Below are 11,414 nucleotides of genomic sequence, written 5' to 3'. Positions count from 1 at the left end.
ACGCGATCTCCTGTGTGTGGAATCTAAAGACCTTTGTGATGTTAAATTGCGAAGCTTTTACGTTCAGGGAAGCGGGGTGGTCATGGCGGCACGTGGAGTTTCAATCCTCGCCAAAAAGCAGTAACCTGCTGTCGCTCAAAAACACAATGTCCAATCTCTCCCAAAGGTCGCAGGCGTGATGAGACTCGAGCTCGGAAATGTTTGTTATGCCATTTGTCAGTAATGGTTAGAGCGCCACCTAGTGGGACGACTATAATAATGGTTGAATGAGATGAAATTTTAGCTGGTGGTTAAATGCATGAATTCCATCAATGTGACATCAGATCGGAAGCGCTGGTTTTAGGTGTTGGGCTTGGCTCGACGCGCCGGGGGTGCGAGGGCCCTCATATCGCTGCTTGCAGCTTTAATTTTGTTTGTTTTTGCATCGTCTGTTTTCTGATGAGTGTAGCTTCACATGTGTCACAGTCCTGGGTCAGTCACCCAGTGTTTTCACTTTTGTAATATTATTGATCTTTGTTTTCATTATGATTTCACTGCTAGTGTTTTGGTTTCTGTTTTGTACTTCTAGCTCTCCAGTTTTTCTTGTTTTACGATTTCTAGTTCTTGGGTCCTGTACTCCGTGTCCCCTCTGTGTAGCATCAAGTCCTTGCCCCTGTGCTGGTTGTGTTTCCTGTTTTATTTTGAAGGTCCGTGTCTCATGTCAATGTATTCTGTTTTGCTTCCTCCCTGTCTCGTCATGTTGACTTAGGTTCAGCTGTGTCTCCCTCCTGTGTGCCATTTCCTCGTTTCCTTCTGTATATATTTAGTCTGTGTCTTTTGCTCTTTGTTGGTCTGTCTGTGCATCATTCCACTGTGTTACTGCTGCTCTCAGTCTCCTCCCATTTCCAAGTTTGGCTAGTTCTGCTTTCAGGTTCTGGTAATTTTAATCTGAGATTTCCCAGTTTAGGGTTTTGTAAGTTTTTTATGTTTCCTCCTGTTCTGGCTTTGTTCAGCCCTCAATAAAGCCTCACTTTTAGTTATCATTCACCTGCGTCTCCGTTTGCCTCTGCACATTGTGACAACATATATTGTTTTGCTTTTCTCTATTTCAGAAGTTGCATTTTTGTAAAGTTTCACATAAATCCTTCACATTTAATTTTTATGTCTGAACTCCACATGAGGCACACTTTTTTACAAAGTGAGAAAGTTTTGATAAAAGTATTAAACCATTTGGTGTCGAAGTCTCAAAACAGCATTTCAAGGTCTTTACTCACCGGTCACAGAGTTGAACTCATTTACTTGCATGTTTCTTTTCTTATCTGTGTGGATATTACAGTGGAGGGGACAGGGGGTAAAGGTCAGATTGGCAAAGATAGAAGAAAAAAGCAGAGGAATACAAGAAGAAAAGGGACAGAAAGAGAGAAAAGAGGGGGTGGGGGAAAACGTTGATGGGTGAAGCAAACAGAAACATAAAGCATACTCAGACCATACACAGTACCTGAAAGACAAAACAGAGGGAGATACACAAACAAATATACATGTGTGTGTGTCAGTGAGAGAGAGTGAGAAAGCAGAGAGAGAATGTGAGTGTCTGTGTATGAGCGTTTGTCATGAAACGCAATTGAAAATGAAGGTAAGACAAAGCAACTGCACAGTTTCCAATGACAGCCATGCGTCTACCCCAGCCAAGGGAAGAGAGAGGCCCAGACATAGCTCTCACATCCAAGGGCAGAAGTAGTAATGGACCCGATGCCATGGGTAGCCGACCCTGTCAGAGGCCACCACCAGACCCCAAGCCCTGAGACCTGCCTGACACCCAGCAGAGCCCCCACCACATGGCGAAGAAGCTCATTCCACCTCGGACCACAACCTCCAAAGGAGCAGGTCAGCAACCATGCCTAACCAAAGGCACAAAAGCACAGCATCCATCACTCGCAGCGCAAAGTGTAGTCCAGCTGGTCCGCTCAAAGACCCAGCAGTTCACTCAAGCAACAATGAAGACAAAAAAGAACAAGACAGTTTGTATGGACAGTAAACATGGTTAGGCTTCTCTTGCAGACCCACAGGTGTCTGCACTGTGCTTTGATGCCAGAGAAAGTCCTGGACAGGAGGTTAAGAGTACCAGTGACTAACAGTCAGGACTGCTGTGTGCCAGCCGCTACTGGTACGAGTGATATCCATCATACACCATGGAGTGGAGTCTCCACTTGTCCCCACATTTTACGAAGGGGCTCACATAAATGTGCTGGAGCTCTGTGCAGCATTCTTAGCATTAGGGCATTATATGCCATATCTCTGGGGGCAGATTGTTTTAGTGAAAACAGACAGCTCTAAAGTAGTTGCACAGATCATTGTGTGGAGAAGCACGCCACACCTGGTAGAAACTCACTTGTTTTTTATTTTCCACAAAAAAGGTCTATTTGGCCTAAACAAACCTGCCAGTCACCACCCTCTTGTATGATGCTTTATGGGGGGGCTGCATCATAACGTCCCAGTCTCTGGACCACTAATTCCATTATCTCTAAACCACAATCTGTTCAATCCCCCTGAAAGAGGTTTGATTGTTGAATCCTGAATAACTTTTTTAGGTTAAACATGAGCAAGTCGTGTTTCTGTTAGCTGGCTTACATATACATCCATCACAAAGACATAAATGAAGGAAGGAAGTTAAGTTTTACTGTCCAGTGTGTTAAACAACTGAATATAAAACTTTTATTTCTGTCATCATTTGTATCCCATCACTCTCAACAAGAGAAGTTGACCCAGTTAGATGATGCTGTTAGATTGTCTTCCTAATGTTTTACAGTCAAGTTTACATATAAAAGCTTGGATATAGCAATAACGTTGTTATCATTGTTAACATTTTCAGAAGCAATGTCCCGGCTCCGTCTACTTGCGGCTCGAACCTTGTGTATGTTTGGTAGCACATATCTGTGTGGGAAGCTGTTTTCAGTGATGAAGATTAACAAAACAGCACAAAGGACTCGTCTCACTGATGAACACCTGCAGTCCATCCTGAGAATCTCTACAACGCAAGACCTCACACCAAACTTAAACAAACTTGTTGCCAAAAAAGATGCCAAGCAAAATGGCATAAGAGCAAAGAAAACTGAATGTTGTGATTTGTTGTTTTTTTAACTTTTACTGAAAAGCAGAAATTTTATTTATATTTCCAGTTTTTTTTGGCATCATGTTCATATTTTGAATTCACATCATTTTGACAGGAGATATTTTTATGAAAAGCATCATTTTTTAAGTTTATTTTTTATAAAATGGCATAATAGCAACAAAATCACATTGTTTTAATTTGTTGTTATTTTAGCATTTACTTAAAAACACAATTTTCATTTATTTTTTCTGAGGTTTTTGGCAGCATGTTCATATTTCTAACTTGCATAATTTTGACAGGATATATTTTTATGGAGAGCAAAATATTTAAAGTTAAAGTGTATTTTTTCTAAGTTTATTAATTCTGGAATAATATTCCGTCTGTTTTTATTCATATTTATGTTTTAAAAACATTGTTTTAGTGTGTTCAATAAATGTTTATCTTGTTTGGCCAGCGACCTAAAGAGTGCCTTGAGTTTGACACCCCTGCTATATGTCTACAGAAAGACATATAGGAACCAGATTGCAACTGGTTCCTATATGTTATAACACAGCGGGTGTGATTGTCCGCACCACAATTACTCTTTCAGGCCCAGTGTCCTTACAGTTTACATCTGTCCATTTTCCCAAGTCACAGGTAGAAAAGTAAATGGATTGAACACATTCCACCATTTTACATGTACTTAATGTGATCCCTCAGTGCAAGCACAACAAAAGTACACATTCGCTTTTGCTTAAGCAATTAAAAGCCACTGTAAGTCTACAGTGTATTTGAATAGCACTTATTCAACTGTATTTCAAGCAGAATAGCAATAGCAATTTTGTCATTTTATTTCAACAGTATTCAATAACTTTTACCCCAATACTACTTGGTCACTTAAATACTACATGTTGTCTTCATATTACATAATGTTCAACGAAGTCTAGATCCTGGTTACCATGAAAATTGAATGGGTCTGCAACAATTACCATCCTCCTATCTTTATCCTGGTCGCAGGGGGGCTGGGAAATAACCCTGAAGTGATAGGTTACGAGGCAGGGTACACCCTGGACAGCTCACCAGTCTATCGCATAGAAACAAACAACCATTTACACTTACATTCACGGGTAATTTAGAATCACCAGTTAACCCTAACTCTAATAACTGCATGACTTCTAACTGTGGGAGGAAACCAGAATACCCAGAGAGAAACCAATGTAAACTAGTCAGAATGTGGATTTGAACCCAGGACCTTCTTACTGTGAAGCAACAGCACTAACCACCATGCCAACAATCTAAAAAATACAGGAAAGCTATGATATTCTGTATTTAATGCAAAAAAATTTTGTTTTTGTCCTTGACAGGTTAATCCACAATAAAGAGCAATAGCATGCACGTGGTGTGTGTGTAGCTGTCTGCCTCTTATAACTCCAGTGATTTTTTTCATGATTTAATTACGTTCATAGAAACATGAAATTATTGTGTTCAAATTACAAGTTAGACTTTTTTAATGTAACAACCACCCAATTTACTTTTTTCAGTATACCAAAAAAAGTAGAGGTGGCTGCTCGACTTGACTGAGATGGATGCCTTCCTGAAACCCCGATCCAAAGAGCGCGAGACTGAAACCCGTGCAGTGTCACAGGATTTAACATTGCTATATTATTGACTTACTTCACTTGAACATTATGTGAACAATTTAATCTAGCCTCTCTGCATATCATGTAGTTTCTACACTATATAGTTACACTTAACTTTAAAGCATGAGGCAATTGTGTTAAAAACATGCAAGATGCTTACGTAAATCCAATAGCTGGCCAATCCCTTTTTTCAGTGTAAATGCAGAAAACAGTTTTATCACCAACACCTCCACAATTTAACACAACTGCACGCAGCTGAAAGAGCCACAACGCAGAGCAGATGAAATAAAAATAAAACAGTACACAGATTAAAGTGAGAAATGAGAGAACAGCTACAGGTTGTATTTCCATGTAAACATGTTACACACCGAATGAACAAAAAATACATCTAGGTCCTTTAACTAATATAACATAAACACACATCATGATTGTGTATCGCTCTTCCCTCAAACACAACTAAACAGGCTTGTGTTATTCTCTGCTTCTCTTGCTGTTACCCAGCTGTCATGACTTCAGGCTGACTGATTTTCGTACCGCTCAGGTAAGAATTCAAGCCGCTGCTGCCATCTACTGGCGACACTGAATTTTTAAGCTGTGTCCAGTTCAGTGAGAACTCTTGATTTTTCTTTTCTTTTGTGAACTGCAGTGGCCATGTTGTCTCAGTGTGTGAGTGATCATACTATAGAAATATAGTGCTAACTTAAATACTTTGATAATATGTAAGGACAGAAAGGTCAAAAAGATAATAGTAATATAATAATAAACATGTTTGAAAGCTTCTGTTAAAGGTGTCTTTGGAGAAGAAACCAGTAGTAAGTAGCTGCTTCTTTCTGTCAGTTTTTCTTCGGGCTGATTGTTTCGTTGACACCTTCTTGTTGGTAGATAGAGCCATTTCTTTAACTTAAACCCTCTTAGTAAAGGAAGTAATTCTGAAAACTGTTTTTGTTTGTTTTTTCTTACACTTACACTTTATTATTACTCGCCTCATGCACTCGCCCTTTTCTGGGATTTTTTTAAAGCATTACAAATATATCCAGGTAGAAAAATGGAGGGAAGATATATCTCCTTTCCACTAGTGGGCGACGACATGTTCTCTGCATCTTCTTGGGTTTTAGCAGGCAGTAGCTAAAGGAGGGTACAAAAACTAAAGGCCTGGACAGGAAATGGGAAATCTCCGTTTTGTTTTCTGCTTTTTCTGTGAGAAGATTCAGCTGTAAAAGAATCATCCAACCAACTTTATGACTAGAAGCTGAAATCCACAGCAGTCATAATCTTAGCAGCAGCTGGGTTTTAGGTGAGCATCACTGTGTTCTCTTTCAATCACATTTAAAATGTGATTTGAAACCTCTTCTTCACTCACTTTTGAATTTATTTTTATGAATCAGAAGAAACAGGACTTCCAGTCAGTCTCCAAGAAGGGAAACATCAGACAACAAACAGCAGATACAAACACAAACATCTCCTCATCTGTCCTGTTTCCCTTAATCTGAACGATCATTTATTTGCCATCAGGAATCAATCTTAAGCTTTTGTTTTTCAGCTTTTTTCTGTCTCACCTACACCTACCTGTAACCTTCTTTTAAAGCCTCCACCTGAGCCCTGTATTAACTGAGTTCTTTATTCTGTTACCTGGATTCACTTATTTTAACTTCAGTACTCAGGATAAAGTGTCACAGTTGAAGGCACAGGAAAAGGATAAAGTGTGCAAAGAAGATGATGATCTCCAAAGTTAAAGTTAAAACAGCTTGAGGTAAAAGCATTGAGGATATCCTCAGGGTAGAAAGGGCATTCAACTGAACAAACCCAAAATCTCACCCAAAAATGCAGTAAAAACATTGCAGTAATGCCTGCCTGCCTTAGTTGTCTGAGGTACATTTGTACTTCAGCACTTTTGAAAAGATAACTATCGTTCCATTTGAAGTGCTTAAAGAGATAATTTTGCATACTTATGAATTTGTACATGAGGCCTACAGGCAGAAATTTAGAAGTGAATCATTCAGTATCCAATGAATGATTAGGGGTGGGCGGTATAAACGGTATACGGTAGAAACTATATAAATTTGGCCAACGGTAGAGATTTTGACTATACTGCGCTACCCCGATAGCGCATGTTGATGGTGTCATGAAGCTGCGCCTGTTTTGGTCGAAAGCATTGCAGCGGCTAAAAACAACATCATCTGCAAATTATGCTGGGCGACAGTAATAGCAAAGAGACGAAGCACTTTTGGAACTTGGGGAAAGCCAAAAACGGCGCTTCCTCCACTTCCGTACCATTGATTCATTAATGCTGAATTCTCTGGTGGTGGTCAGAGGGCCCGGTGGCGCCAGTGTTCGGCAGCCTCGCCTCTGTCAGTGCGCCCCAGGGTGGCTGTGGCTACAATGTAGCTTGCCATCACCAGTGTGTGAATGGGTGGATGACTGGATGTGTAAAGCGCTTTGGGGTCCTTACACTCTAAAAAATATTCGTTGTGTTTGTCGGTAGAACTTAACAAAAAACCACTTTTCTGCTAAAAAAAGTAAGTTGTCTACATGTACACGTTTCAGTGAGTTGACTAATCAATGTTAAAAGTCAGTGCAACACAAAAATTAAAAAACAGCTCCTTAACTTAAATGTTTGAGTATATTGAATAAAATACTTTTGTCATCAATCAACAACAGAAAATATTAAGTTTGTGTAACATGTAAAAATGAGTTTCAACATCCTTCCTGTTTGAATTGAGACCGTTCAGACCGCAGAGGGCAACCCCGTAGCATATGTTCGTATCGTGCACAACAGTTTCTGGATTCTTGTGGCCTCGTGGGAGAAGAGGTGTGTTTGCCCTTGACTGTGTTCGGTGAATTAAGTAAGTACTGAATTTTAAATGGATGAATTAAAAGTTATATTTGTACACTTTAAAATGTCATCTTTAAAAAACTGAAATTTGATGGTTTTAATCGTAATTTAGCAGAGTAGAGTTGTTGTTGTTTTAAGTTTAGCTAGCCGTTTCTTTTAGCTAGCAAACGTTCCTCACAAATAAAAGAGTACAGATACAATTAAAATATGTGACTTGTCAGGGTACATTTGGTTAGCTGATAGACCATGCCGACAGCAGAGCATGTTCAATTTGAACCCGTATATGTTCAAATTAACCAGTCAGCAGCTGTCTGCATTTTTATCATGGTGTCAGAGTAAATTCGTGTTTCCACAAGATGGTCTCGGTGAGGTAACTAATTACTGACAGAGTAAAATGTGGTGAATTTATCCTTGACTAAAAGTATTTATATCAATTGTGCTGATGTTCTAAGCTCGACTGGGAACTCTGCCTGAGGTTAAAGTTGGTTGACCTAGCAAAAAACCCCCCAAAATAATATTTTGTGTTTGTGTGCATACGACTTGCATTTGCTTTCTGTAATTGTAAGCATAATGTAAAGTGTGGGATTGTGGCATGTCCACAGTGGTATTTAAATAGTTTAAAAGAAATTTCTCTTACACATTTGGATTTGACACCTTATTACAAGTTTAAACTGAAGTCTGTAGATGTACATTTTAAAATTCAATTTTGTTCAGTCTTTATGATTAATTTTTTTTCAGTGTTGCATTGTAGTGTTTTAGAGAAGGTTTATACTTAAAATAGCTTGTTAACTCAAAAGCTTCAATAATTCTTTGCATTACAAAAGCTTGCAGTAAATTTCAAAATGCATTGGACTTGCAAAAATTGCAAATTTGAAACATCAAGAAGGAGTGAGCTCTTAAAGCATTACAGGCTTAGACATAGCCATGGTGGACTGTTTATGCCTTGCCTATACTGGGATTGTTACTGCTCATTTAAAACATGGAGTAGCCTCCGAAGCCATTTATCAAGAAGCCATTCATCCTCTGATATAGTGACATTTTCAGAGGTCTTATCTTTCAAATGTCCATGTTGCTCTTTAAGGACATTTTCGACTGAAAGGGAATATTTTAAGCATATTGGGCACCATTTAAAAAAACTGGAAACTGTTGCTTGTGTTTTTGAAAACTGTAACTTCAGAACAAATGTTCATGGAACATATGCTTCTCATAGGAACCGAAAACACACTCCTCACTCATTGGATGACTTCAAGCCTGAGCTGATACAGGAGATGATCCTCTTGAGGAACATATTGAAAATCCATTGAGTGAAGATGAAGCAAATGCAGAGGATGAAGAAATTGGTGAATTGCCTAATTTAATTGAGAAACATTTAGCCCACCTACTACTAAAATTGGAAAGTATATACAATGTACCTCGCAGGTGTATTGATGAATTAGTTGAACAGTTACAATTCATTTCTTCCTCTGCTTCAGGTCCTATTCTAAAACAGATTTTACAGTTAAGCCTAAAAAAGCATAATTGTGCTGTTGATGATTTAGTGATTTCAGATATGGTGGCAGACCTCTGTCAGTGCAACCCAATCACATTGGCTTTTGGAAATAAAGGTCCTCTTTCTACCTCTTACAAAAGAAGCAAATATTTCAAGGAGCATTTTTGTTTGGTGGAACCCACTGAGTATTTGCTTAGTGTTGGGGACCGGAGAAGTTTCCAGTATGTACCTGTTTTAAAGTCCCTGAATGAAGTCTTGAAAAAAAAGGAGATCCAAGATTTCCTCACACAGGCCTCTGAAACAGATACTAGCTCTGAAACACAATACACCTCATTTCGTCATGGCACTAATTTTAAAAACAATAAATTGTTATCAGAAGAGAGTCCAGCCATTTCCCTCATTTTGTATGTGGATGAGTTTGAAGTGTGTAATCCACTTGGCACCTCAAGAAAAAGCACAAAATTACAGCAGTATATTGGTTTTAGCTAATGTACCACCATTGCTCAGGTCCTCACTGACATCAATCTACCTAGCCATTCTATGCAAATCTGATGATATAAAACAATTTGGTTACAGTGCTGTCTTTGAGCCACTGTTGAAAGATCTTGCATGCCTAGAAGAAGAAGGACTTTACATTCCCTCATTAGGCATATGTGTCAAAGGAACTGTGTTTTGTGTTGTTGCAGACAACCTTGGTGCACACTCTCTTGGAGGATTTGTGGAGAGTTTCTCAAGTGCGTATGTCTGCAGGTTTTGTCTTGGAGAACGGTCCCAAATCCAAGTAAGTGATGTTCGAAGTGGAGCATTTAGTCAAAGAACAGTACAAGAACACAGGGTACATGTTGACACTGTAAAAGGAGATAAAAATGAGTCTCACTGTTATGGAGTAAAAAAACTGTGCCCACTGACCGAAAACCTAAAACATTTTGATGTTTTATCTGGCTATCCACCGGATTTGCTACATGATCTCTTTGAAGGTATTGTACCTTTGGAATTAGCACTTTGCCTTAGTACCTTAATCAAGGGAAAGTGTTTTACTCTAGACGAACTCAACAAATCAATTAAACAGTTTCCATACAGATGGGCTGATAAAACTGCACCACAACCAGTTCCATTGAATTTTGCAACAAAAAAAACAGTTGGAGGGAATGCGCATGAAAACTGGGCTTTGCTTCGCCTCCTTCCCCTTATAGTTGGGGAAAGAATACCAGAGAGTGAGCCAGCATGGGTGCTGCTTCTCAACCTTAAGGATATAGTTGAACTTGTCCTTTCATCTGTTCATACAGATTCAACAATTTGTTTTCTTGACAGCAAGAGTTTTGAGCATCGGCAAAGATTTCAGGAAGTTTTCCCACAGGAAAGACTGATACCAAAACATCATTTCCTAGAGCACTATCCACAACTCATAAAAGCTTTTGGTCCACTTGTTTTTCTGTGGACTATGCGTTTTGAAGCCAAGCACAGCTTTTTTAAGCGTGTGGTGAGACATACCCACTGTTTTCGAAACATTCTGTTGTCTTTATCAGTGAAGCATCAATTAATGATTGCCTACCATCTACATGGAAATCAAACAGCCCAGCCCTCTTTACAGGCAACAAAACTATTAACTGTGAATTTGACTGTGCTAAGAGAAGACATTAGGAAAGCAGTGGAAAATAAGTTCCTGGGGAGTCAAATGTCCAGATGGCAAATACTGTGTCTTACAGTGGCACCAGTTACACCACTGGAATGATCCTGGCACATGGATCAACAGGTGGTCTGCCAGAATTTGTGGAACTGACTCAGATGGTTGTAGTTAATGGAAATGTTGGCTTCATTGTGAAATGCTTAAATGCATGGTATTCTGAACATTTCAGGAGCTTTGAGCTTGAAAACACAAGAAGTGTTAAAGTTATTGAGCCCAGTGATCTGTCTGATATCATCCCACTGGCAGCATACACTGTAGCAGGGAAGCGTATGGTGACCCTAAAGCACCACATCTATGTGCCGTAGAAGGCACAGTAGCCATTTCAATACAGTATTGTCAAAGCTGCTTTGTCTTCCTTATTTTAGTTTTTCACTATAGCTCAAATGGTATAATTTTGTGGATAGTAATGTTCAATCAATAATTAGACATTTAGTAGTACAACTACCTTGCTCTGCCTCAAGTCTGTTGCTCTGCCTGAAGTCTCAAATTCTGTTTCGTTTTTTTGTTTTCCTTTTTATGTAGGTATCTCAATGTCTCATCCTGCTAAACTTCGGATCATACTCAAAGACCATAACATTCGAAAATTGGACTTACCACATGGAATCCCTGGAACAGTGGAGGAACTTGAATCTATTGTGAAAGACACTTTTGAGGTTGATGGAAAGTTTACTTTGCACTATAAGGATGCTGACTTTGAG

General features: G+C 39.1%; 1 long non-coding RNA gene across 1 annotated transcript; it reads left to right on the top strand.

The window, feature by feature from the left end:
* Positions 1–7,131: 7,131 nt before the first annotated feature.
* On the top strand, positions 7,132–11,387 carry LOC120440592. Its single transcript, XR_005613362.1, has 3 exons — positions 7,132–7,550; positions 9,716–9,810; positions 11,239–11,387. It is a non-coding gene; the product is annotated as an uncharacterized LOC120440592 (long non-coding RNA).
* Positions 11,388–11,414: the final 27 nt, after the last annotated feature.

This window comes from Oreochromis aureus, linkage group 6 (genome assembly GCF_013358895.1).
Source record: "Oreochromis aureus strain Israel breed Guangdong linkage group 6, ZZ_aureus, whole genome shotgun sequence".
NCBI classification, from domain to species: Eukaryota; Metazoa; Chordata; class Actinopteri; order Cichliformes; family Cichlidae; genus Oreochromis; species Oreochromis aureus.
The sequence above is the reverse complement of the archived record's forward strand: the minus strand, read 5'-3'. Positions and strand labels throughout refer to the sequence as shown.